Raw genomic sequence first — 24,712 nt, 5'->3', positions numbered from 1 at the left:
AGCTGAAGTTGAATAGTTCTATGAAGACCTGCAAGACCTGCTAGAACTTATACCCAAAAAAGATGTCCTTTTCATTTTAGGGGACTGCAATGCAAAAGTAGGAAGTCAAGAAATACCTGGAGTAACAGGCAAATTTGGCCTTGGAGTACAGAATGAAACAGGACAAAAGCTAATAGAGTTTTGCCAAGAGAACGCACTGGTCATAGCAAACACCCTCTTCCAACAACACAAGAGAAGACTCTACACATGAACATCACCAGATGGTCAACACTGAAGTCACATTGATTATATTCTTGGCAGCCAAAGATGGAGAGGCTCTATAGAGTCAGTAAAAACAAGACCAGGAGTTGACTGTGGCTCAGATCATGAACTCCTTATTGCCAAATTCAGATTGAAATTGAAGAAAGTGGAGAAAACCACTAGACCATTCAGGTATGACCTAAATCAAATCCCTTATGATTGTATAATGGAAGTGAGAAATAGATTTAAGGGACTAGATCTGATAGACAGAGTGCCTGATGAACTATGGACAGAGGTTTGTGACATTGTACAAGAGACAGGGATCAAGACAATCTCCAAGAAAAAGAAATGCAAAAAAGCAACATGGGTGTCTGACAAGGCCTTACAAATAGCTATGAAAAGAAGAGAAGTGAAAAGCAAAAAGAAAAGGAAAGATATACCCAATTGAATGCAGAGTTCCAAAGAATAGCAAGGAGAGATAAGAAAGCCTTCCTCAGCGATCAATGTAAAGAAATAGAGGAAAACAATAGAACAGGAAAGACTAGAGGTCTCTGCAAGAAAATTAGAGATACCAAGGGTACATTTCATGCAAAGATGGGCTTGATAAAGGACAGAAATGGTATGGAACTAACAGAAGCAGAAGATATTAAGAAGAGGTGGCAAGAATACATGGAAGAACTGTACAAAAAAGATCTTCACAACCCAGATAATCACAATGGTGTGATCACTTACCTAGAGCCAGACATCCTGGAGTGTGAAGTCAAGTGGGCCTTAGGAAGCATCACTACAAACAAAGCTAGTGGAGATGATGGAATTCCAGTTGAGCTATTTCAAATCCTGAAAGATGATGCTGTGAAAGTGCTGCACTCAATATGTCAGCAAATTTGGAAAACTCAGCAGTGGCCACAGGACTGGAAAAGGTCAGTTTTCATTCCAATCCCAAAGAAAGGCAATGCCAAAGAATGCTCAAACTACCACACAATTGAACTCATCTCACACACTAGTAAAGTAATGCTCAAAATTCTCCAAGCCAGGTTTCAGCAATGTGTGAACCATGAATTTCCAGATGTTCAAGCTGGTTTTAGAAAAGGCAGAGGAACCAGAGATCAAATTTCCAATATCCGCTGGATCATGGAAAAAGCAAGAGAGTTCCAGAAAAACATCTACTTCTGCTTTATTGACTATGCCAAAGCCTTTGACTTTGTGTGGATCACAATAAACTGTGGAAAATTCTGAAAGAGATGGGAATACCAGACCACCTGACCTGACTCCTGAGAAATCTGTATGCAGGTCAAGAAAAAACAGTTAGAATTGGACATGGAACAACAATCTGGTTCCAAATTGCAAAAGCAGTGCATCAAGGCTGTATATTGTCACCCTGCTTATTTAACTTATATGCAGAGTACATCATGAGAAACGCTGGGCTGGATGAAGCACAAGCTGGAATCAAGATTGCCAGGAGAAATATCAATCACCTCAGATATGCAGATGACACCACCCTTATGGCACAAAGTGAAGAGGAACTAAAAAGCCTCTTGATGAAAGTGAAAGTAGAGAGTGAAAAAGTTGGCTTAAAACTCAACATTCAGAAAACTAAGATCATGGCATCCGGTCCCATCATTTCATAGCAAATAGATGGGGAAACAGTGGAAACAGTGGCTGGCTTTACTTTTGGGGCTCCAAAATCACTGCAGATGGTGATTGCAGCCATGAAATTAAAAGATGCTTATTCCTTGGAAGAAAAGTTATGACCAACCTAGACAGCATATTGAGAAGCAGAGACATTACTTTGCCAACAAAGGTCTAGTCAAAGCTATGGTTTTTCCAGTGGTCATGTGTGGATGTGAGAGTTGGACTGTGAAAAAGGCTGAGTGCCGAAGAATTGATGCTTTTGAACTGTGGTGTTGGAGAAGACTCTTGAGAGTCCCTTGGACTGCAAGGAGATCCAACCAGTCCATCCTAAAGGAGATCAGTTCTGGGTTTTCATTGGAAGGACTGATGTTAAGCTGAAACTCCAGTCCTTTGGCTACCTGATGCGAAGAGCTGACTCACTGGAAAGGACCCTGATGTTGGGAAATATTGAGGGCAGGAGGAGAAGGAGACGACAGAGATGGTTGGATGGCATCACCAACTCAATGAACATGAGTTTGGGTAAACTCTGGGAGTTGGTGATGGACAGGGAGGCCTGGTGTTCTGCAGTTCATGGGAAAGCTAAGAGTCGGACACGACTGAGCAACTGAACTGAACTGAACTGAAGGCCTTTGAGCCGGGGATCAATGTTATAAAACACGTTTAATAACCCTAAGGCTGGGATTTCCCTGGGAGTCTGATGGTTGAGACTTCACCTTCCAGTGCAGAGGGTGTGGGTTCGATCCCTGGTCAGAGATCTAAGATCCCACATGTCTTATGGCCAGAGGCAAAATAAATAAATCCAATAAATACTTTTAAAGTGATCCACAACAAAAAGCAATTTGAAAATAAGCAAACTTAAAGCTGATGGCAATTTATGAACAATGAAAGTGTTAGTCAGTCATGTCTAACTCTTTGGGATTCCATGGACTGCAACTCACCAGGCTCCTCTGTCCATGGGATTTCCCAGGCAAGGATACTGGAGTGGTTTGTCCATTCCCTTCCCTAGGAGATCCTCCCCACCCAGGGATCCAATCCGGGTCTCCCACATTGTAGGCAGACTCGTTACCATCTGAGCAACCAGAGAAGCCTGTTTATGGACTCTAACAAAGAAGAAAAAATAAAACTTAAAAAAAAAATTTTTAAGCCACCAAGTGAATGAGAGCACTGATAGAGAGTCCCTTTGAGAAATTCAAGAGTACAGTGAGGAAGGAAGAGGCAGGCGCAGGGAGAGGTCCACAGGAGAGGTACAGGGCGAGTACTGGCCCCTGGAGGAAGGTACTGAGGGGTCAGGAGGAGGGCAGGGCAGTGACAGAGGTTAGCAAATCCGAGACTTTTCATCCTCGAACGGGAAGAGAATTGATGGAGCTCTGAAAGAAAGCTCGGAGTTCCCTGATGGTCCAGTGGCTAAGACTTTGAACTCCCAATGCAGGGGACCCTGGCTAGGGAACTTGATCCTGCATGTCACTGCTAAGAGTTCGCAGGCCACAACTAAAGACCCTGCAGATTACAACTTAACAAACAAACAAACAAACAAATCCTGCAGGCTGCAAAGAAGACCCAAGATCCTGCTTGCCACAAGTAAGACCTGGCACAGGCAAATAAATAAATATTTTCTTGAAGATAAAATTTTTTTAAAAGGGCCTGGTACAGCCACATAAATAAATAGGTACTTTTTGAAAAATTAATTTGAAAAAATAAAGGATAGAACATTCAAAATGCATTATGATGGGGAGGAAATGACAAAGGTTCTGCTCTTGGCAGGTCTCATCAAATTTTAGTCCTGTCTCTAATCATTACGAACCTTTGATGAGTCTCTGCCATCTCTGGGTCTCATTGCCCTCACCTATAAAATGTGCTTGCTGTAGGATATATATATATATATATATATATCTTAATCTGAACATTTGAAATATATATGCACAAACATTTTAAATGTTCAGATTACAATTCTATAATTTTATTTAATTTCTACATTAGTTTTGGCATCATTCCTCCAGTATCTTTGCCCCATATATTCCTAAGCAACACACAAATTCTACTTTATGTGGGCAATGATGCTAATTTCCCTGCACATCTTACCTTTGGAAGGATTACTTTTAATTTTTCTAAAGCATGGCATGAATCAGAAAACAATGGAATCATCTTCTAAATTATTTGAGAACTAAGGAAAGGTGTTTTTTTTTTTTCAAATATCCGTTGTATTTTACTTCAAATTCCAGAGAAGTAGATCAAGTCAAAGAATTTTAAAGTGGATTTCAGTTTTATGTATAAATCATCCTGTTATTTTGGCACGGCCACTGAGTTTCCTCCTATTAGCTGGAGAAGATCATGAATAAATTTGCAGCAGGCTGCACGTGGGATTATGTGTACACGAAATAATTCTTACTGGCAATGGCTTCTACAATTCACCAGACAGAAAACTTAACATGAGGGCACAGAATTTCATGTCTCACACTAGGCCGGAAGCTGAGAGCCACAAACACAGACGTTGGAGAGTCTCTGCTCTCCTGATCAATACAGCTTCTCCGCAAACCTGTTCTGATCTAACACCAGACGTGCATAGCAACGCTAGCCATAACCTCTCAGTGAAGTCCCTTGGTTCTTGGATAACATCACGGCTCTTCAGTGTGGTAATCGAGGTCTGCCTGACGCTAATTCATTCCAAAGCCTCATCATTAATTTGGATGCTCCTGGACAAGAATGCTGAACACGTGATGCCTGGGTTGACCTCCACCCCATGCTCCTGGGAGGCTCCATCACTTGGCTCTGGCATTCTTTTTCACAAGACCTAGTAACATATCTTCTGAAACCTTCTCAGTACCACGTCCCAGGAAGTGGCTTGCACAACTGATCAGAGTGTGTTAGTTGCTCAGTTGTGTCTGACTCTGTGACCCCAAGGACTGCAGCCCAGAATGCTCCTCTGTCCATTGGGATTCTCTGGGAATCCCAGGCAAGGATACTGCAGTGGATTGCCGTTTGCTTCTCCAGGGGATATCCTCCTGACCCAGGGATCAAACCTGGGTCTGTTGCATTGCAGGTTGATTCTTTACTGTCTGAGCCACCAGGGAAGAATCTGATCACAGTGGACATCAGGTTTAAAAATATCTACTGTTCTTGATGGCCTCTTTCTTCCCCTCTTTTCCAAACCTTGTGGCTAAGACTCCTTAACTTTCATTTCTAGTTCAGGTTCATCCCAAACCCTGAGGTCAAGCTTCCCAGCAAGGATATAAGTTTAGAGAACTTCATGCCAGTATTTTAGAGGCTCAGAAACAAGTTGGCCTCTTCATGGGCTCCCCTTCTGGTCTCACATCTTAATTCTATTCACTGGCCTGTTGATTTATGCCTTAGGATCCTTTGCATATGGTGCCATATCTGAGTGTCTATGTTTTTAAAAAATCATTATTAAATTTGTTACCATATTGCTTCTGTCATATGTTTTGACATTTTTGGCCATGAGGCATATGGAATCTTAGCTCTCTGAGCAGGAATCAAAACCACACCCCCTGCATTAGAAAGTAAAGTCTTAACCACTGGACCCTCAGGGAAGTCCCCTGACTTTCTGTCCTGGTTGCTTGCTGGGGATACATCTTTTCTTTGGGGTTTGAGTGTTCCCTTTCTCTTAATGTTCTCTTCAGAAGCCAGAGATCTTTCCTGTGATGCCAACTGCCTCCATGGTTGCCTGTTTCCTGGAAACTGAGATACATTTCAGAGCTCTCTGCTTCTTCAGGGACTCATACTTTGGGCTAACCTTGGACCTAAGAGCATCACCTCCTGCCAAGCTACCTGACATTCCACCTGGCCATCCAAGTCTCTCGGTGGAAACTGGATAATATTGTACCGAAGGCTAGTGTGGTATTCCTCAATTGGCAACATGTTATCTCTTCTCACTGCACCTCACAGAGCCCAATTTTAACACAGTTCTGTAGGGACCTTCATTTTCATCAACCTGACCTCTGAGTGTGTTCCAGGGTTTTCTCCTCCACTGCAGGCTTCCTCAGAACATTCTCCTAGTCCTAAACATCCTCCCAAGTCCTCTACTGTATCCCTCTGCTGATTCAGCTCAGAGCTGCCCTGAAGCCCATCACCCTGTCTGACATTTGCTTCATAAACCCAGCTCCACAGTTAGTTTTAGAGCTTAATAATGCTTGGGATTTTGTCTCACGAAATTATAAGTTCCCAGATTTGGGAAGATATAACATCTTCCCAAGTTCTCTACTGTATCCCTCTGCCGATTCAGCTGAGGGCTGAGTAGTTCCAACACTGCCCTGGTATGATCCATGAGCTTCTCCACCATCTCCACTGAGTGTACACCAGGCCCAAACTTGAACAGTCCAGTGACACTGAATTCATACCTCTTATATCTCTGAGGATTAAACATTTAATCCTCAAGCCATCTAATTCTCCACTACTGTAGACTTATTCTCAGTGTCTGAACTTACGGTGGAAACATACCTAAATATTCAGTGACAGCACAACCAAATGGTAGTGCCTTAAGGACTGAAGACAAACCTCATGCGTTCACCAGTCTCTGGGCCAAGACTTCAGTTATTTCTGATATTGTAAATTTTCTGGTTACCTCATAATGCTGGATCCACCTCACAGTACTTTTTTTTGTCTTCAGAGAAACTTATTGCATACAGTCCCATTTTCACTGTGTTCTCTGCAGTGCTCATCCTCCTTGCTTGGAACAAAGGTGATAAATATCACAGAGATGTTGATCAAGACTGACTATTTAACGAGGATTCATAAATCATAGGCTAGTACAGAGTGTGTGTTTATATGTGCATGTTCTATAGGAAGATTGTTTAAATGAGACATTATGGCTTCACTTAGCCCACCTGAATCTAGTGGGTCAAGAGTTTTGAAAAATAATCAGCATTTATATAAAACATAGGGATGGACAATTTATCACCCATTTGTTCCTGTCCTTTTTGTGTAGAGAAGCGAAAGGCAAAGGAGAAAAGGAAAGATATACCCATTTGAATGCGGAGTTCCAAAAAATAGCAAGGAGAGATAACATATACTTACTCAGTGATCAATGAAAAGAAACAGAGGAAAACAATAGAATGGGAAAGACTAGAGACCTCTTGAAGAAATTTAGAGATACCAAAGGAACATTTCATGCACAGCTAGGCACAATAAAGGACAGAAGTGGTATGTACTTAACAGAAGCAGAAGATATTAAGAAGTGGCAAGAATACACAGAAAAACTATACAAAAATCTTCATGACTGAGATAACCACCATGGTGTGATCACTCACCTGAGCCAAACATCCTGGAATGCGAAGTCAAGATGGCCTTAGGAAGCATCACTACAAACAAAGCTAGTGGAGGTGATGGGATTCCAGTTGAGCAATTTCAAATCCTAAAAGATGATGCTGTGAAAGTGCTGCACTCAGTATGTCAGCAAATTTGGAAAAGTCAGCAGTGGCCACAGGACTGGAAAAGGTCAGTTTTCATTCCAATCCCAAAGAAAGGCAATGCCAAAGAATGCTCAAACTACCACACAATTGTACTCATTTCACATGCTAGCAAAGTAATGCTCAAAATCCTCCAAGCCAGGCTTCAACAGTACATGAACCGTGAACTTCCAGATGTTCAAGCTGGTTTTAGAAAAGGCAGAGGAATCAGAGATTAAATTGCCAACATCCGTTGGATCATTGAAAAAGTAAGAGAGTTCCAGAAAAACATCTATTTCTTTTTATTGACTATGCCAAAGCCTTTAACTGTGTGGATCACAACAAACTATGGACAATTCTGAAAGAGATGGGAATACCAGACCACCTGACCTGATTTCTTGAGAAATCTGTATGCAGGTCAAGAAGAAACAGTTAAAACTGTACATGGAACAAGAGTCTGGTTCCAAATTGTGACAGGAGTACATCAAGGATCTATATTGTCACCCTGCTTATTTAATATGCAAAGTACATCATGAGAAATGCTGGGCTGGATGAAGCACAAACTGAAATCAAGATTGCCAGGAGAAATATCAATCACCTCAGATATGCAGATGACACCACCCTTATGGCAGAAAGCGAAGAACTAAAGAGCCTCTTGATGAAAGTGAAAGAGGAGAGTGAAAAAGTTGGCTTAAAACTCAACAGTCAGAAAACTAAGATCATGGCATCTGGTCCCATCCCTTCATGGCAAATAGATGGGGAAACAATGGAAACAGTGGTAGACTTTATTTTCTTGGGCTCCAAAATCACTCTAAATTGTGACTAAGTCTAAGTCGCTTCAGTCGTGTTCGACTCTGTGTGACCCGATAGACGGCAGCCCACCAGGCTCCCCCATCCCTGGGATTCTCCAGGCAAGAACACTGGAGTGGGTTGCCATTTCCTTCTCTAATGCATGAAAGTGAAAAGTGAAAGGAAAGTCGCTCAGTCATGTCCAACTCTTAGTGACCCCATGGACTGCAGCCCACCAGGCTCCTCCATCCATGGGATTTTCCAGGCAAGAGTACTAGAGTGGGGTGCCATTGCCTTCTTGTGACTGCAAACATGAAATCAAAAGATTCTTGCTCCTTGGAAGAAAAGCTATGACTAACCTAGACAGTATATTAAAAAGCAGAGACATTACTTTGCCAACAAAAGTCCATCTAGTCAAATCTATGGTTTTTCTAGTACTTGTGTATGGATGTGAGAGCTAGACTATAAAGAAAGCTGAGTGTCAAAGAACTGATGCTTTTGAACTGTGGTGTTGGAGAAGGCTCTTGAGTGTCCCTTGGACTGCAAAGAGATCCAACCAGTCAATCCTAATGGAAATCAACCCTGAATATTCACTGGAAGGACTGCTGCTTAGGTTGAAACTGCAATACTTTGGCCACCTGATGCAAAGAACTGACTCATTTGAAAAGACTCTGATACTGGGAAAGATTGAAGGCAGGAGGAAAAGGGGACAACAGAGGATGAGATGGTTAGACAGCATCACCAACTCGATGAACATGAGTTTGAGTGTGCTCCGGGAGTTGGTGATGGACAGGGAAGCCTTGTGTGCTGCAGTCCATGGGCTCACAAAGAGTTGGACACGACTGAGTGACTGAACTGAACTTTTTGTAACCACTATTTTATAGGTGCTTAATCCATGGCAGCAACTATTCTAGGTGCTGTGGATACAAGGATGAACAAAACTGCTAAGTTCCCTGCAACTATGAGGCCACAAACAGGAGAAAACATGTGCTCTGAATGGTAGCAGATGACATGTGCCTGACATCCATTCTCCAAGGTTTCTGTGAAGGTGTGCAGACATGCAGAAATGCAAAATAAATAGGTCACACTTGATAAAGTGTGAGTGCAAAAGCAGAGGTCAGTCAAGATGAAATTTCTACTGACTGTACTTCTTGTGAGTAAAAATGAGTTAAGAAGCATGTTACTAATGAACGCAACCAATGTTCTGGCCTTTGAAGAGAACAGAATGCATAATCTGGTTAACATTTTTGACTTTTCTATCAACTATAATGGTAAGTAGTATCAATCATATAATAAGAGGATATTGAGCCCTAGTCATATAGAAATGAATTTGAATTTTAAATGTTTCAGTTATGAAACTTATCATAAATATTCAGTACAGTTGATAATATAGAGGCATGTTAAACATCAGAAACCAAGATTCTGTGGTCTGGTTTCCTTTTTTTAAAATTTAAATTTATTTATTTTAATTGGAGGCTAGTTACTTTACAATATTGTATTGGTTTTGCCACACATCAACATGAATCTACCACGGGTGTTCACGTGTTCCACATCCTGAACCTCCCTCCTACCTCCCTCCCCATATCATCCCTCTGGGTCATCCCAGTGCACCAGCCCCAAGCATCCTGTATCCTGCATCGAATCTGAACTGGCAATTCATTTCTTATATGATTTTATACATGTTTCAAAGCCATTCTCCCAAATCATCCCATCCTCTCCCTCTCTCACAGAGTCCAAAAGACTGTTCTATACATCTGTGTCTCTTTTGCTGTCTAGCATACAAGGTTATCGTTACCATCTTTCTAAATTCCATATATATGTGTTCAGTTCAGTTCAGTCACTCAGTCGTGTCTAACTCCTTGCAACCCCATGAATCGCAGCACGCCAGGCCTCCCTGTCCATCACCAACTCCCAGAGTTCACTCAGACTCACGTCCATCGAGTCAATGATGCCATCCAGCCATCTCATCCTCTGTGGTCCCCTTCTCCTCCTGTCCCCAATCCCTCCCAGCATCAGAGTCTTTTCCAATGAGTCAACTCTTCACATGAGGTGGCCAAAGTACTGGAGTTGTATACTGTATTGGTGTTTTTCTTTCTGGCTTACTTCATTCTGTATAATAGGCTCCAGTTTCATCCATCTCATTAGAACTGATTCAAATGTATTCTTTTTAATGGCTGAGTAATACTCCATTGTGTATATGTACCACAGCTTTCTTATCCATTCATCTGCTGATGGACATCTAGGTTGCTTCCATGTCCTGGCTATTATAAACAGTGCTGTGGTGAACATTGGAGTACACGTGTCTGTTTCAATTCTGGATTCCTTGGTGTGTATGCCCAGCAGTGGGATTGCTGCGTCATAAGGCAGTTCTATTTCCAGTTTTTTAAGGAATCTTCTTAGTGGCTGTACTAGTTTGCATTCCCACCAACAGTGTAAGAGGGTTCCCTTTTCTCCACACCCTCTTTAGCATTTATTGCTTGTAGACTTTTGGATCATAGCCATTCTGACTGGCATGAAATGGTACCTCATTGTGGTTTTGATTTGCATTTCTCTGATAATTAGTGATGCTGAGCATCTTTTCATGTGTTTGTTAGCCATCTGTATGTCTTCTTTGGAGAAATGTCCATTTTTTGACTGGGTCATTTATTTTTCTGGAATTGAGCTGCAGGAGTTGCTTGTATATTTTTGAGATTAGTTGTTTGTCAGTTGCTCCATTTGTTATTATTTTCTCCCATTCTGAAGGTTGTCTTTTCACCTTGCTTATAGTTTCCTTTGTTGTGCAGAAGCTTTTAATTTTAATTATGTCCCATTTGTTTATTTTTGCTTTTATTTCCAGTACTCTGGGAGGTGGGTCATAGAGAACCCTGCTGTGACTCATGTCAGAGAGTGTTTTGCCTATGTTCTCCTTGAGGAGTTTTACAGTTTCTGGTCTTACATTTAGATCTTTTTGAGTTTATTTTTGTGTATGGTGTTAGAAAGTGTCCTAGTTTCATTCTTTTACAAGTGGTTGACCAGTTTTCCCAGCACCACTTGTTAAAGATTATCTTTTCTCCATTGTATATTCTTGCCTCCTTTTTCAAAGATAAGGTGTCCATAAGTGTGTGGATTTATCTCTGGGCTTTCTATTTTGTTCCATTGATCTATATTTCTGTATTTGTGCCAGTACCATACTTTCTTGATGACTGTGGCTTTGCAGTAGAGCCTGAAGTCAGACAGGTTGATTCCTCCAGTTCCATTCTTCTTTCTCAAGATTCCTTTGGCTATTCAAGGTTTTTTATATTTCCATACAAATTGTGAAATTATTTGTTCTAGCTCTATGAAAAATACCATTGGTAGCTTGATAGGGATTGCATTGAATCTATAGATTGCTTTGGGTAGTATACACATTTTCACTATATTGATTCTTCTGATCCATGAACATGGTATATTTCTCCATCTATTAGTGTCCTCTTTGATTTCTTTTACCAGTGTTTTATAGTTTTCTATATATAGGTCTTTAGTTTCTTTAGGTAGAAATATTCCTAAGTATTTTATTCTTTTCATTGCAATGGTGAATGGAATTTCTCTTTCTATTTTCTCATACTTGGTTTATTTTTTTAAACAGTAATAAAATACTATAACTACACTACCTATAAAACATCAAACTAACAAATGTAACCTATCAGATTCACAATTTAGCCATTGATAGAATGGCTTAATAGAGTAATACAAAAAGAGGTAAAATCAAAGACTTTTAGTTAAGAAAGGCAAAAACAATCTTGCTATATTTCTGGACCTACAAAGTAAACACATTGGGAGTTGGATGAACTTGGAAGGTTACCCCCTTTAATGTCCAAGTTGTGTGGCTAGAGGATGATTCTCACGGTGGGTATTAAGATATTTCTTCATACCAGTGAAGATCAGGGCTTGGCCAGGACAGAGGGCTGGGCTAGAGGATTCCTGGGGATATTTGTCTTTGCTTTCCATAGCGGGGGAAGCACGTGCTATGGTCTTCTCAGGAGGTGACTCCTTCTACAGGATCAGTCTGTGCTTCCCCTTTTGGGGCCACCTGTGTCTTTGGTTAGATTCAACTCAATGTTGGTTTTGTTGACTTTAAAAAATGCACAGTGTGAATGTGGAGAGTTAAGTCTTATTGGGGGCAAAATGTGGGCTGCAGCCTGGGCTGCAGCATTGCAGGTAGCTCTGAGAAACTACTCTGAGGAAGCAAGAGGGGGAGCGAGGTTACATAAAAGTTTTGCAACAAAGGGCAGGTAGTCTGAATGTCAGAATACTACTGTTAGTTAAAGAAAACCAGACATCCCAAGTGAAGGAATTTAGTGCTTTTCTATCCATGGGAAGAGGCAAGAGTCTGGGGTCCCTGAAATCATTCCCTTTGATGTACCTCAGCCATCTGGGGCCGGTATCCTGTTTTCACATCCTGAGTTTCCTCAGGGCTCACCGTAGGGAGTGGCTGCAGGCTGATGGCTGCTAGATGGCAGGCATTTTTTCCTTCCTGAGTTCCCTCAGGGCTCATCAGCTCACCATTCATGGTGGCTGCAATCGCTGATGACACTGACATCCTTTATTTGGTATGGCAGAAAACATTCCCTTTCTCAGTTTCTGAGGCTGGGCACCACTTGGTGTCTTGGTACTGGACCTATGCATGCTGGGTCATCTGTCCTCAGGCGCATTTTCTCCTTCTGGAATGGCCTGTGTTCCTGGACCCACTCTGAGTGCTCAGAGAGCTTCCTCTGTCAGTGTCTTCTTTCTTGTCAGCATCTTTCCTCAAGGCTCTTGTCCCCGTGTCTGGGACCAGGTGCTGGCCTCTCTCTGATAGTCTCACCTGGTCTGTGGGTCCCCACAGAGCTTGGCACTACAAAGGAAAGTCCCCTTCTAAAAGGAAGAGCAGATCCAAGGAGGCATTTTGAAGACCAATGGACTTGGCTTTTTGGTTGCCAAGAGATCACTGCCTCTAAGACAAGTTAACAAATAAGACTATGGAAATCTCCCTCTTGCAAAATGTGGCTGGCTGGCCCTGCACCAGGGAGAACAAATGAAAAATGATCCCAACTCCCTCACGCTTCCTATGTCCCCCAAAACTTTCGTGTGAAGAAGAGAAACTTGTCAGTGATGTTTGTTCCTAAAATCAAACCAATTAATTATGAATGCAAACTGCTTTTTGTACAATTTTAACATAAATAGTCTTTTCCAAGAATGCAACTGTATGTCAACTGAGGGAGAATTTTTTCCCCCTGAACTTTCCCAAGAATTATTCATCATTTTAGAAAATCCCATAATGTTGTCCATGGCATTTACATCACCACCACCATGAAACATCTGAATCAGTCTGCATTTCTCTCCACCACAGGCATGGAGAGTCCACCCATATGGGAGAGAAAGGCCCTGTCTTTTAACCACACAACCTCCTCCATTATCAAGGTGTAGCAGCTCACTTCAAATAGATCTCTGACTGGAAAAATCTCTTGCAGAAGCCCACAGTGAAATGCCATATGTTACGCATCATGAGAGTAACATTTGGGAGCAGAATGCATCACAGCACCGCAACAACCCTGAGAAGTGCTGACGCTGTCCTGTGACTACATGCATCTCAAGCGACATTCCCCACCTCACCGAGGGGTCCCATGGCCACAGATTGGCCAAGCCAGAGAGGATCTCTGCGGAATGTCTCACCTCCTTCATTTAGGAGGAATTTAGTTCAATGCTTCTCCTCAAAATAAAAGCTGCTTATTATTTGAGAAAGAAAAACTCCGATCCTCTCATTAATGGTTCAAAAATCTCCGATCCTCTTGTTAGAATTACAGAAATTTTCACATTCAGAAATTATGTCAGGGACTTCCCTGATCCAGTGGTTGAGATTTTGCCTTTCAAAATTTCTTGACAAAGTTTCAGTGCATGGGATGCTGATTTGATCCATGGTCAGCAAACCCAAATCCTACATGCCTCTTAGGCAGGAAAAAAAAAAAAAAAAGCAGACCATCAACAACAGAAGTCGTACTGCACAACAAATTCAATAGACTCTAAAAATTGTCCACATCAAAATAAATAAAGTAAAATTTTGTTTCATCTTAATTTTTTCCCCAGGATGGTGAAAGGACTCACAAGGTAAAGCTTTTGTACACTTGGATGGTATTAGTATTGAGAGATGGAAAAACTAGTCTGGAGACCTTCAACTCCTCCAAATGCCAATACCAAGTAACAAGAAGGAACAAGAAGCAGGAAGTTGTAATCTGCACTTTCACCAACAGGGAGCATGATTTTCATTCAGCCACAAATCTTGCTGTGTATGCAACTGGAAAGTTTGTTAAAGTTTGTGCCAAACATTTTTTTTTTTTTTACATTTATCTCATATTCTTAGTCAAGAGTTTCTTTACAAAGAATATTTTAATCATCAACCATTTAAAATCTATGCTTGTGTTTGATTCATAACCTTATTCTGACATTGCCTTGTGCTGGGTATTCAGATGACTAACTCGTTTGGAGAACTATTTACATGGGCATTAGATCATCTTTACAAATTTGATTTTAATTCAGTACTGGTTAATGAGCCATAAAAATAAAGGGTGACTTAACAACAAAAGGAATATGGTTTATTGCCTGAAAGAATGCCTGAGACTGTGGCTGTTTGATAAGTTAATAATAGCCAAGCATGAACTTCCCCCAAGCCTTTGTCATCTGTGAAAGTGAGACCGTGTGATACCCGTTTATAAAGGCACACTTTAAATATGTGCTTTGAAAGAGAGAAAATATAGAATGCAGGGAAATCGGGTAATTTCCTGCCTGAACAATGAAGCTGAGGTTCAGGTGTGTGTCTACCACACCGCAGAAGGTTCCTGTCGCCTGCTGGGACATTCACTCAGTCTCCATCTGATGGAAAAACACTGGCTGGAGATGGATTTTTGGTCAGATGTATTGGCCATAAAGTATAAGAAACGTAATAAAAATGTTTCCATGTTTTAAGGACACTGTATGCACACTTGCAATGAAACTAGTTTAATTTTCTGTTTTTTAGAAAAACAGGCTCTTCCTCCAAGGGTTCTGGTAACAATGGAATATGTTTGAAAAAATGTAGGTGCTTGTGATTTACTCAAAGCTCCTACTGAACTGAGCTCAGTGTTTTGGGGGGAGACATAACTATCTGGAGAAATGAGAGTGACTCGTCTTCCTCCAAAATAGATACAACTAAAAAATGTGTTCACCAACTGAGGCTTAAAAATTTTGCCTGGGACTTCCCTGGTGGCTCAGTAGAGAATCTGCCCGCCAGTGTAGGAGACACAGGTTTGGTGCCAAATCCAGGAAGATTCCACCTGCCATGAGTGACTCAGCCCATGCACCACAATTACTGAGCCTGGGAGCCACAACCGCTGACGGCCACGTGCTCTAGAGCCTGGGCTTCGCCACAAGAGAGGCCTGTGCACTGCAGCTAGAGAGCAGCCCTGGCAGGCCATGACTGCAAGAAAGCCGTGCAGCATTGAAGACCCAGCAGAGCCAACAAATTAATAAAGATTAAGACAAAATTGTCGGAGAAGGCGATGGCACCCCACTCCAGTACTCTTGCCTGGAAAATCCCATGGACAGAGGAGCCTGGTGGGCTGCAGTCATGGGGTTGCACAGAGTTGGACATGACCAAGCGACTGAACTGAACTGACACCAGAGGCAAAGAACACTTTGGCAAAATGTGAACTTTGAAAAATCGGGAGCTGAAGGGATGGGTTCTGGAAGGGAACATCTCTACCACATTAAGCACGATTTAGAGCATGGGGGCCATCCAGGAAGCAGAGCAGGGCTGTGCAAAAATTACAGTAAAGTCAGTGTGAATTGTCTCCTTGGGATAGAAGAAGAAAGGGTGGGGGAAATGGAACATAGAGAACACACACAAGGGAAGTCAATCGATCGTGCCAGCAACAGAGGTAGAAACAGACATGGCAGGCGAGCCAGTCGTTTTATTTCAGCATCAGCTTTGGTAGTAAACATGCTTCATTAGCATATGTGTCCACTCACCATTCATTGAAACCAGAGAGTTGAAAAGATCTTTAAGAATGTGTTTGCTGAAAACTGTGCATATGGGGCAAAGAGTGCCCTCCAGTTGGGGAGGATCAAGTTAAGAGTAGGGGAGGCCACCTCTGACCTCCTTGGCAAGTTTTCATTATCTTCCCTTTGCTAAAACAAAAGTACTATTTGCCAAGAATGGAAAGTCTAAATCGTTCCGTTTCTAAGTTTATTTAAAAGTTGTTTCTGGAGAGGCTAGCCTCTATTTGAACTTCCTAGGAACAGATTTGCTGCTTTAGATAAAATTGAACAGTCTGCACTCTTTTTTTTTCTCGAAACTTCAGTAGATTTTTAAAGTGGAAAAAAAAAAAAAGTATGCTCCATTATGTACCAAAGCAACCACTTTTTTTGAGATGGAAATTAAAATGCAGGTCAGAACTTCGAAGAGCGAGGTCATAGAGAAATGAATGGGAACAGCAACCAGCTGCCAGTCATGCTTCTTAAAATGTTCTTGGAAAACTACCCTTAAACTGGGTGCAGGTAGAAAAGAATGAAGACACATGAGTCAGTACTGATATTTCATCTTCTATGATGCTATGATATTTCAGACTTACTAATATGCTGTGCCAACACAAATAAGTTAAAACAGTTAAAGAAATGTCATTTTTGATACAAAAATGGTTGGATGAGTTGGCTATAGGAATGTTGTGTGTGTGTGTGCATGCACGCAAGCATGCATGCTCAGTCATATCAGATTCTTTGCGACCCCAAAGGGTGTAGCCTGCCAGGCTCTTTGGCCCATGGGATTCTTCAGGAAAGAAAACCACAGTGGGTTGCCATTTCCTCCTCCAGTGGATCTTCCCAACCCAGGATTGAACCCATGTTTCCTATGTCTCCTGCATCGCAGGCAGGTTGTTTACCCACTGAGCCATCGGGGAAGTTAGCCTTCTCAACCTTCTCTTTTCAAAGGTGGGATGTCACCTGTCAAAAACCTGGTTGGTGGTGTTCAAGGGGCGGGAGCATGGCCTGGGCCGCCTGGCACTCCTGGGCCTCAATCCTGAAGCCAACACATGGGAGCAGCTTGGTCACAGTTCCCTGCAAGGCCTTCAGATAAGAACTCTTCAGACAGTTATTGCATAAGTAGGCAGTGCATGTGGCGACACTCTCTAAACCTATGTAAATGCTACACTTGTCCCATATTCCTACCATGATGTTACATAGTCTTCTCCATCAACCAGATGAGAAAGCTGGAGCCTAGAGTTGAAAGTGGGCAGGAGGGGGATTCCAGAATTGGGTCTCAATTCCAAAGTATATGGGCTTCCCTGGTGGCTCCGTGGTAAAGAATCTGCCTACAATGCAGGAGACCTTGGGTTCGATCCCTGGGTCGGGAAGATCCCCTGGAGGAGGAAATGGCAACTTACTGCAGTATTCTTGCCTGGAGAATCCCGTGGACAGAGGAGCCTGACAGGCTATGGTTCACTGGATCACAAAGAGTTGGACACAACTGAGTCACTAACACTTTCAATGTATACGTTTTCCCTGCTGCTGAAATTTTGCTTGAAAAGTCACATTCTCGTCTTTCTTTGACGTAGGGTCAATGGCTTTTCCTTTTATTTTGTCGGTTCATTTCTCCCAAATCTTCCAATGCCACTGTGCCTCCTCACTGGGGCCTATGGCTTATCTTTCTCTAACAGGAAGTAAACCCTAAAAGAAGGTTTCCACTGAGTCCTATATTTGAACACTGTTTCTGTGTTTCTAGTTTCTGCTTCATGAAATTCCTCCCAAAGTCCAGCTACGACATACAAGAAAGACCCAGAGAACAGGACTGAGGAGAACAATTCTGCCCAGCGTCTAGCAGAGTCTACAGAGAGGTGTGCAAGGATCTAGCAAGGCTCGATGGTTTTAAAGGTCATAAAGATGGTCTCTCATTTATAGATCCAAATCTAGGCCCTGAAACATCATGCAGTAAGGAAAAATCTTATTAACACCCTAAGAGCTATAACATCATGGAAGTATTTCAAGCTTTCAGAAACCTTAGATGTCACATGTCACCTAGCACGGTTGTTGGTGTGTGCTTAATCACTCAGTCATGTCTGACTCTTTTCAACCCCATAGACTGTAGCCCACCAGGCTCCTCTGTCCATGGGATTCTCCAGGCAAGAATACTGGAGTGGGTTGCCATTTCCTTCTCCAGGGGATCTTCCCAACCTGGGGACAGAACCTGGGTCTCCTGCATTGCAGGCAGATTCTTTACCACTGAGCCACCTGGGAAGCCCCTCTAGCATGGTGAATTGCATGCAACCCCCAGAAACATGCCTTTCTTCCACATCCCAGATATTCCAAAAGAAATAATAAGCCTCACAGTGTGCTCAGTATATATCAAATATTCCTCAGATGTATTTGTCTTTCTAAAGTAGATCTGCCTGCTTTTTATGCCTTCATTTTAGCTACTAATAAACATCTTGAGAAAGATGGATCTCGAGACAGGAGTGTGTTGAACTTCTGAACTCCGTGGCGGCCTCAGATAATTAAACAGCAGATGGCAGCCTGATGTTATACCTCTGAGTTCAGCCCCAAATCTCCTGTCCCTTCAACATTCCAATATCACAGTCACAACAATCTGAGAGTAACTGTCAACTGCATCTGGCTCATCTGAAACGTGTGCCTAGTAACCCTAACCAAAAATACTACATTTCTCTGCTCTGGCTTGATGTGTTTTTAGTGAACACACAATCACCAGATTCTCTTCTAAGTACTCCCAGACAACCTGCTGAAGAAAGTTAATTGTCTATTTTGGCCACAATTCACAAAAGTCTGTCGTTTCTGGAAATTCCAGAAGATTTGCACTAGTTGCCATTCTTCAGTCCAAAAAAAAAAAAAAGAAAGAAAGAAACCTCACAAAATCCATATATTTTTTTAACTTCTAGTTTTTCTGAGATTACTCATATCCACTGAACACTTTCAGATAGAATTGTCATGCATATAAAGACTTGAGTGTATTGAGACTGGTCAGTTTTGTTTAAAGATTCTTTACAGCTGACTTGCATTTTGTTTCTTCCCCCAAAGAGGCCTGACCCTGTGCACTTTGGGACCAGCCCGTCCTCTGAGTTGAAGGCACCAAAGCCATCTGGGAAACACAGTTCTCTGCCTTTGGCCAACATGACGTCCTAGTTCCTGAGGACCCATTCTTTCTTTGTTCTTGTTGATTTAAACAGAAAAGAAGGTCTATGGTTTTTCTAGCATTTTTCATGAGCTTCGCTCGTCATGGGTTTGAGCCTTTCCTGACATTGTTCTTACGGGTTCATTTTATGCTTTCCTCGTGTGTCTGTTCAATTTCGCATGAGTCTGTCCCACTCAGAGAGGCTAGACGTGCTTTGTGTGATTCAGCAGAGGTTGAGTCACAGATGAGTAAAACCAAGTGAGCGGAAGAAAGGACAATTCTCTGGGGGTTGGCACAAGGCCCTGGTCCCTAATATCTGCCACTTCCTTCTTCTTTCAGGAGCAGCCCATTGGCCAGTCCTCCTGGGAAAGTTCCTGGCTCCCGTCTGCTCACTCTGCTACAGGAAGCCCTGTATCCCTTGAAATACCTCCCCAACATCACCCCTTTTAGCTGCTGGAGTGTTTGCTTTAAGAAACTCCCAGTGCTGTCCAGAAGAAGTGATCTGAGCTGGGCCTTCACTTCATTCATTCATTCATTCAGATGTTCAGCAAATATTTACTGAGCGTCTCCTGCATGCCAGGCACTGTTCTAGCTGCTGTTTATGTACTGATTTTTGGCTGTGCGGGGTCTTCCTTGCCGTGCGGGCTTTTCTCTAGCTGTGGTGAGCCAGTTTCTCATTGCCGTGGCCTCTCTTGCTGCAGAGCACAGGTTCAGTAGCTGTGCTGCACGGGCTCAGTAGCCCCGTGGCACGTGGGATCCTCCCAGACCAGGGATTGAACTCATGTCCCCTGCATTGACTGGCTAATTCTTTACCACTGAGCCACCAGGGAAGCCCCCTAGGTGCTTTTATTATTCCAGGGAACAAAGAACAAGAGCTCCTTTTAAAAAATTACTTTAAAATTTTTTAAAAATCAAAACTAAAAATAAGTATATAGAAATTTTAATTAAAAAAAAAAAATAGAACCCCTGCCATCCTGTAGCTTGCTGGACATTCTAGTGAGACATGAAGGATGAAAAGACATAAACAAAAACTTCAGGCGGCCATAAGAGCACATGCTGAAGCCAAGGGTCAGAAATAACCTCCAGTTTACAGGAAATAGCTGCAAAGCCTTAAAAAGTGCTGGCAGGTAACCAACAGGTAAAGCCGAGCAGCTGGCGAAGTGGGAGGTCACATCAGAAAGGCTCTGAGTGCTCCTGGGTCAGACATGGTGTCACATATAAAAATCATGTATCTGTTGAAATGAAGAAAAAAAGGTATGGCACTTAGTTTAAATTTTGAGAAGTGCAATGGTTCTTAGAAAAGATGGTGGGTATTGAGTGAACTTGGTAGTTTTTTGATGAATGAATAAAGGACATAAGGGAATAGAACAGCCAGATTAGAATGTTCAGAAGATAATTTGTTGCATCAGTTTAGAAAGTAGTTTTGGATGGAAAAGTATCAGAAAGGAGGTAACTAGATTTAAAAAAAAAAAAAGGAACCAGAGCCCCAGGAAGGAACAGTAAGAAGAAGCATCTGGGCCCCAGCATTGCTCCAGAAGGTCCACTCGGGGACTCAAGGGCACCATCCAGGGGAACACACTCGGACTCTGCCTCGGAGCTGTGCAGGGGACAACCTTGGGTGGGGGCAGCAGCAATGAAAAGTGGGAGCAAGATAAACGGTATTTGGGTGACAAAAAGAGATTGAACTTGCAGATTCTTTGATGTTTTAAAGTTCAGGGCCAGTGAGAGAAGTATTTAAAATTACATATCTTTTCCCTCAAATTTTATTTGAGTGACTATAGTAAATTCTTAAGTTAACATTATCAAACCATAGAATACAGATACGATTTTGAAGAGCTGAAAAAGCAGTCCCCCCCCCTTTATTTTTAACCAAAAACCTAATAAACTTGGAGTTGCTGCATCTTACTTTTCACGTCGTGGCCATGGCATTGGAATCTTAGTTTCCCGACCAGAGATCGAACCCACAACCCTTGCACTGGAACTACAGAGTCTTAACCACTGGACCACTAAGCAAGTCACTATTGCTGTATCTATATATGCCAGTTGAATCCAATGCATACTTCATTTCTTTTGTGAAAATTTTGAATTTACCTTGATTTCCCCATGGTTGGTTCCACTGGGCTCTCTTCAACTAAACAGCTAGTGCATTCAGTGACCTTAGTATACTACTTAATACCTGATCATATATTCTTCCCTAATTATTTCTTGCTAATGACTCTTAGCTACCCAATAATTCTCTAAAAATCACTATGATGGTTACGAGGTTTGAGGTTAGGCATGGGTTAATAGGACTTCCCTGGTGGCTCAGATGATAAAGAACCTGCCTGCAATGTGGAGAACCAGGTTCGATTCCTAGATTGGGAAGATCCCCTGGAGAAGGGTACAGCTAGCTACTCCAGTATTCTTGCCTGGAAAATTCCATGCACAGAGGAGCCTGGCAGACTACTACAGTCCATGGGGTCACAAAAAGTCGGACATGACTGAGAGATTTTAAGAAACAGAAGAAAAGAGAACAAATGTAAGATAGGATAATGTCATAAAATTAATGCAATTAATCTCAGCATTCAAGTTTTGCAAAAGAAAAGCCTCCCTCCTAAGAAAAATCTTTAATGCTTTAAATTTATATTTTCAGTTAAGCAATTCTTGAAATGTCTTCATGTAAAAATTAATGTGTTAGGAAAGATAGCAAATGGCTTCTTCTCTTAGCATTAGAATGATAAAAAGTCACCGATCTGTTCTTTTGGGGGCCATCTAATTTTTTCATCTCTAAAGTTTATTGCAAGTTTGTAAGGTTTCATGTTTCTCAGTTTCTATTTCTAATGTGTGGATGTTATTTCTATATTTGTTAAAAATGTGTCTGCATTTTGCACATTTCTAAGATGAGCTGCAGGTGTGAAGTTTCTGTTCAGATTTTTAAGAAAGTTGGTTTTTGAAATCTTATCTTTACACTGGAAACTCTTAAGGTGCTGGGGGCTGGCTTATTATCCAGAAGACTGGCATGATTTTTAATGTCTTATTCATTTTAAAAGTAAATTTAAAATGTTTATTAAAAGTCTTATTAGTAAAATTTTGTTGCTGTTCTTCAGGTCATGGTTTGGGATCTTTAACAAGATGAAGGGAGTATAAACCAGGTGGTACAGTTAATCTGGTTAGGAATAAAAGAGGATTATTTGTTTTCCAGCCATTGCTGCAATATCTTGAAAGAATAATTTGGAATCAGCAAGGACGGGGAAGTATATTAATCAAATTTTATGAAAACTGACATGATACTTGAAATGCATGCAGGGTTTGGGTTTCATTAAGGGTTTCCAGGGAACAAGCAAATCCCTCTTCCACGGGAGCATCACAGGTCAAGGTCAGATCATGGACACAAAGGTTACTTGATTGCAGCATCTGTCACACCAGAGTTAGTACAGTGGTCCTCCTCTTTTCGAGGGCTTCCTTCCTCACTGTTCACTCCCCATGTTCTTCTCTTGAAAGTTAGTATGCAATAAAAACACACAGAGGGTCGCTAAAACGAGAGGGTCGATATGTGGTCAAGAAGGTTTAAATAGCCCTGCAACTCCACCAGAAGTACAGAGCTGACTTATAGACAGATTTTGGTTTTATGCCCAGAATTATTCAGTAACCCAACTGCACAGGACTGATAAAACAGAAGCAGAAGTCAAGACAGCAGGAAAAGAAAAAAAAAAACAGCAGGAAAAGGACTGGGAGTCAGATAATACATCTCAGTTCAGTCTCAGTCCTGTTGACTTATGATATTGACCTTTCTGATCTCTGCTTCCTTATCCTGCAGCTCAGGAAAGAGGTCAAACCCAAAAAACTTTGGCGGGTGTCCATCATCTATTTAGAAGAATCAAGAAGCCACTTCATGAACTTTTTTGTTTCTTTCTTTCTCTTTTTTTCATGAGTTTCTTCTTTAACAGGATTTCCATGATGAGTCTCTGGTTTGATGGTGAACTCCTGGAGGACATGTCACCTGGCTTGGATATAACCATCCCTACCACCTGAGGTGTTATTCCCCCTCATGGGTAGAAGAACAAAATTGTGGAACCTCAGAAAGGCCCCAAAGCTGACAATCACCAATCAGATCCTTGACACTTCTCTACACTCCTGTCTAATGATCAGTGTGGTGACTTGCTAACTTGACTAGATCATGGTGCCCAGTGTTTGGTTAAACACCAGTCTAGACCTCACAAGGCTTCCCTTGTGGTTCAAAAGAATCTGCCTGCAATGCAGGAGATTCTGCATTCCCCGGGTTCGACCCCTGGGTTGGGTTGGGAAGATCCCCTGGAGAAGGGAAAATCTACCCACCCCAGTATTTTGGCCTAGAGAATTCCACGGGCTATATAGTCTATGGGTCGCAGAGTCAGACACGACTGAGCGACTTTCACTAGATCTTACTGTGAAGGCAATTTTTAAATGAAATTCATATTAAATCAATTGACTTTGAATAAAACGGATTACTCTTCATAATTTGGGTGGGCTTCCTCCAATTCAAGGTCTTAAGAGAAAAGGCTGAGCTCCCCCAGGGAAGACGGAATTCCTCACCTGATTGCCTTTGCATTTAAGACTGAAGCATTAACTTTTCCCTGAGTTTCTAGATTGCTGGCCTCCTCCACAGATTTTGAATTTGCTAGCCTCCATAATTGCATGGAAAATCCAGCCTCTCAAATATTGTCATGTGATCAGAAGCATTTTTGAGTTTGACCTTTGTGACATCAGGATCCTGGGATTGACTATTTTAACAATTTATTAACTGTGGTTTTGAGCAGTTATGTAAACCTTTCAGTCTGGCTCCCCATGTATGGAATAGGTGTAACACCAACTACTCTGATGGAATGTCTTGTAGGTCTCAGGCAATAAATATGAAACACTTATAACATAAATAGTTCTCAATAAACAGTAACCACGATTTTGCTTTGATGAATGAAATGTGAGTAAATCCTATTAGTAGCTAACAGCAAGGCTAGTTTGAAATTCTCAAGTGAATTCATCTTTCTAGGCTAGAAATTCCCTGGAAAAGGAAATGGTAACCCACTCCAATATTCTTACCTGGGAAATCCCATTAACAGATGAGCCTGGCAGGGGTCCCAAGAGTCAGACACAACTGAGCTACTAAACCACCATCACCAGGCTAGAAATTGACGGTATATCTGTTTTTTAAGATGTTCTTTTGTTGTAATGGTGTCATGTAGGCTTCAGAGAGATACCTCCAAAATTGAGTCAGCTTTTTTCATTCTGAGGCAATAAACTAAGACCTCTTACTCTCTCAGTGGCTAGTAAGAGCAGAACCACAGCTGAAGGACCAAAGAGTGGGGAGATCATGGTTTAAATAGCTTTAAAAAGTACTTAAAAAAATACTCTAGAAGTTCAAAGGAGATCCTAAGGATAGTGTTATCCCATTAATCAGATTCCCAAATGAATCAACTCTCTTAAAAAAAGTAATAATCACTAACCTATGATGTATAGGCATCGTGGGATAATGTTTTATTTGTGAGGGCTC

This window comes from Oryx dammah, unplaced genomic scaffold, assembly GCF_014754425.2.
Source record: "Oryx dammah isolate SB20612 unplaced genomic scaffold, SCBI_Odam_1.1 HiC_scaffold_24, whole genome shotgun sequence".
Classification (NCBI taxonomy): Eukaryota; Metazoa; Chordata; class Mammalia; order Artiodactyla; family Bovidae; genus Oryx; species Oryx dammah.
The sequence above is the reverse complement of the archived record's forward strand: the minus strand, read 5'-3'. Positions refer to the sequence as shown.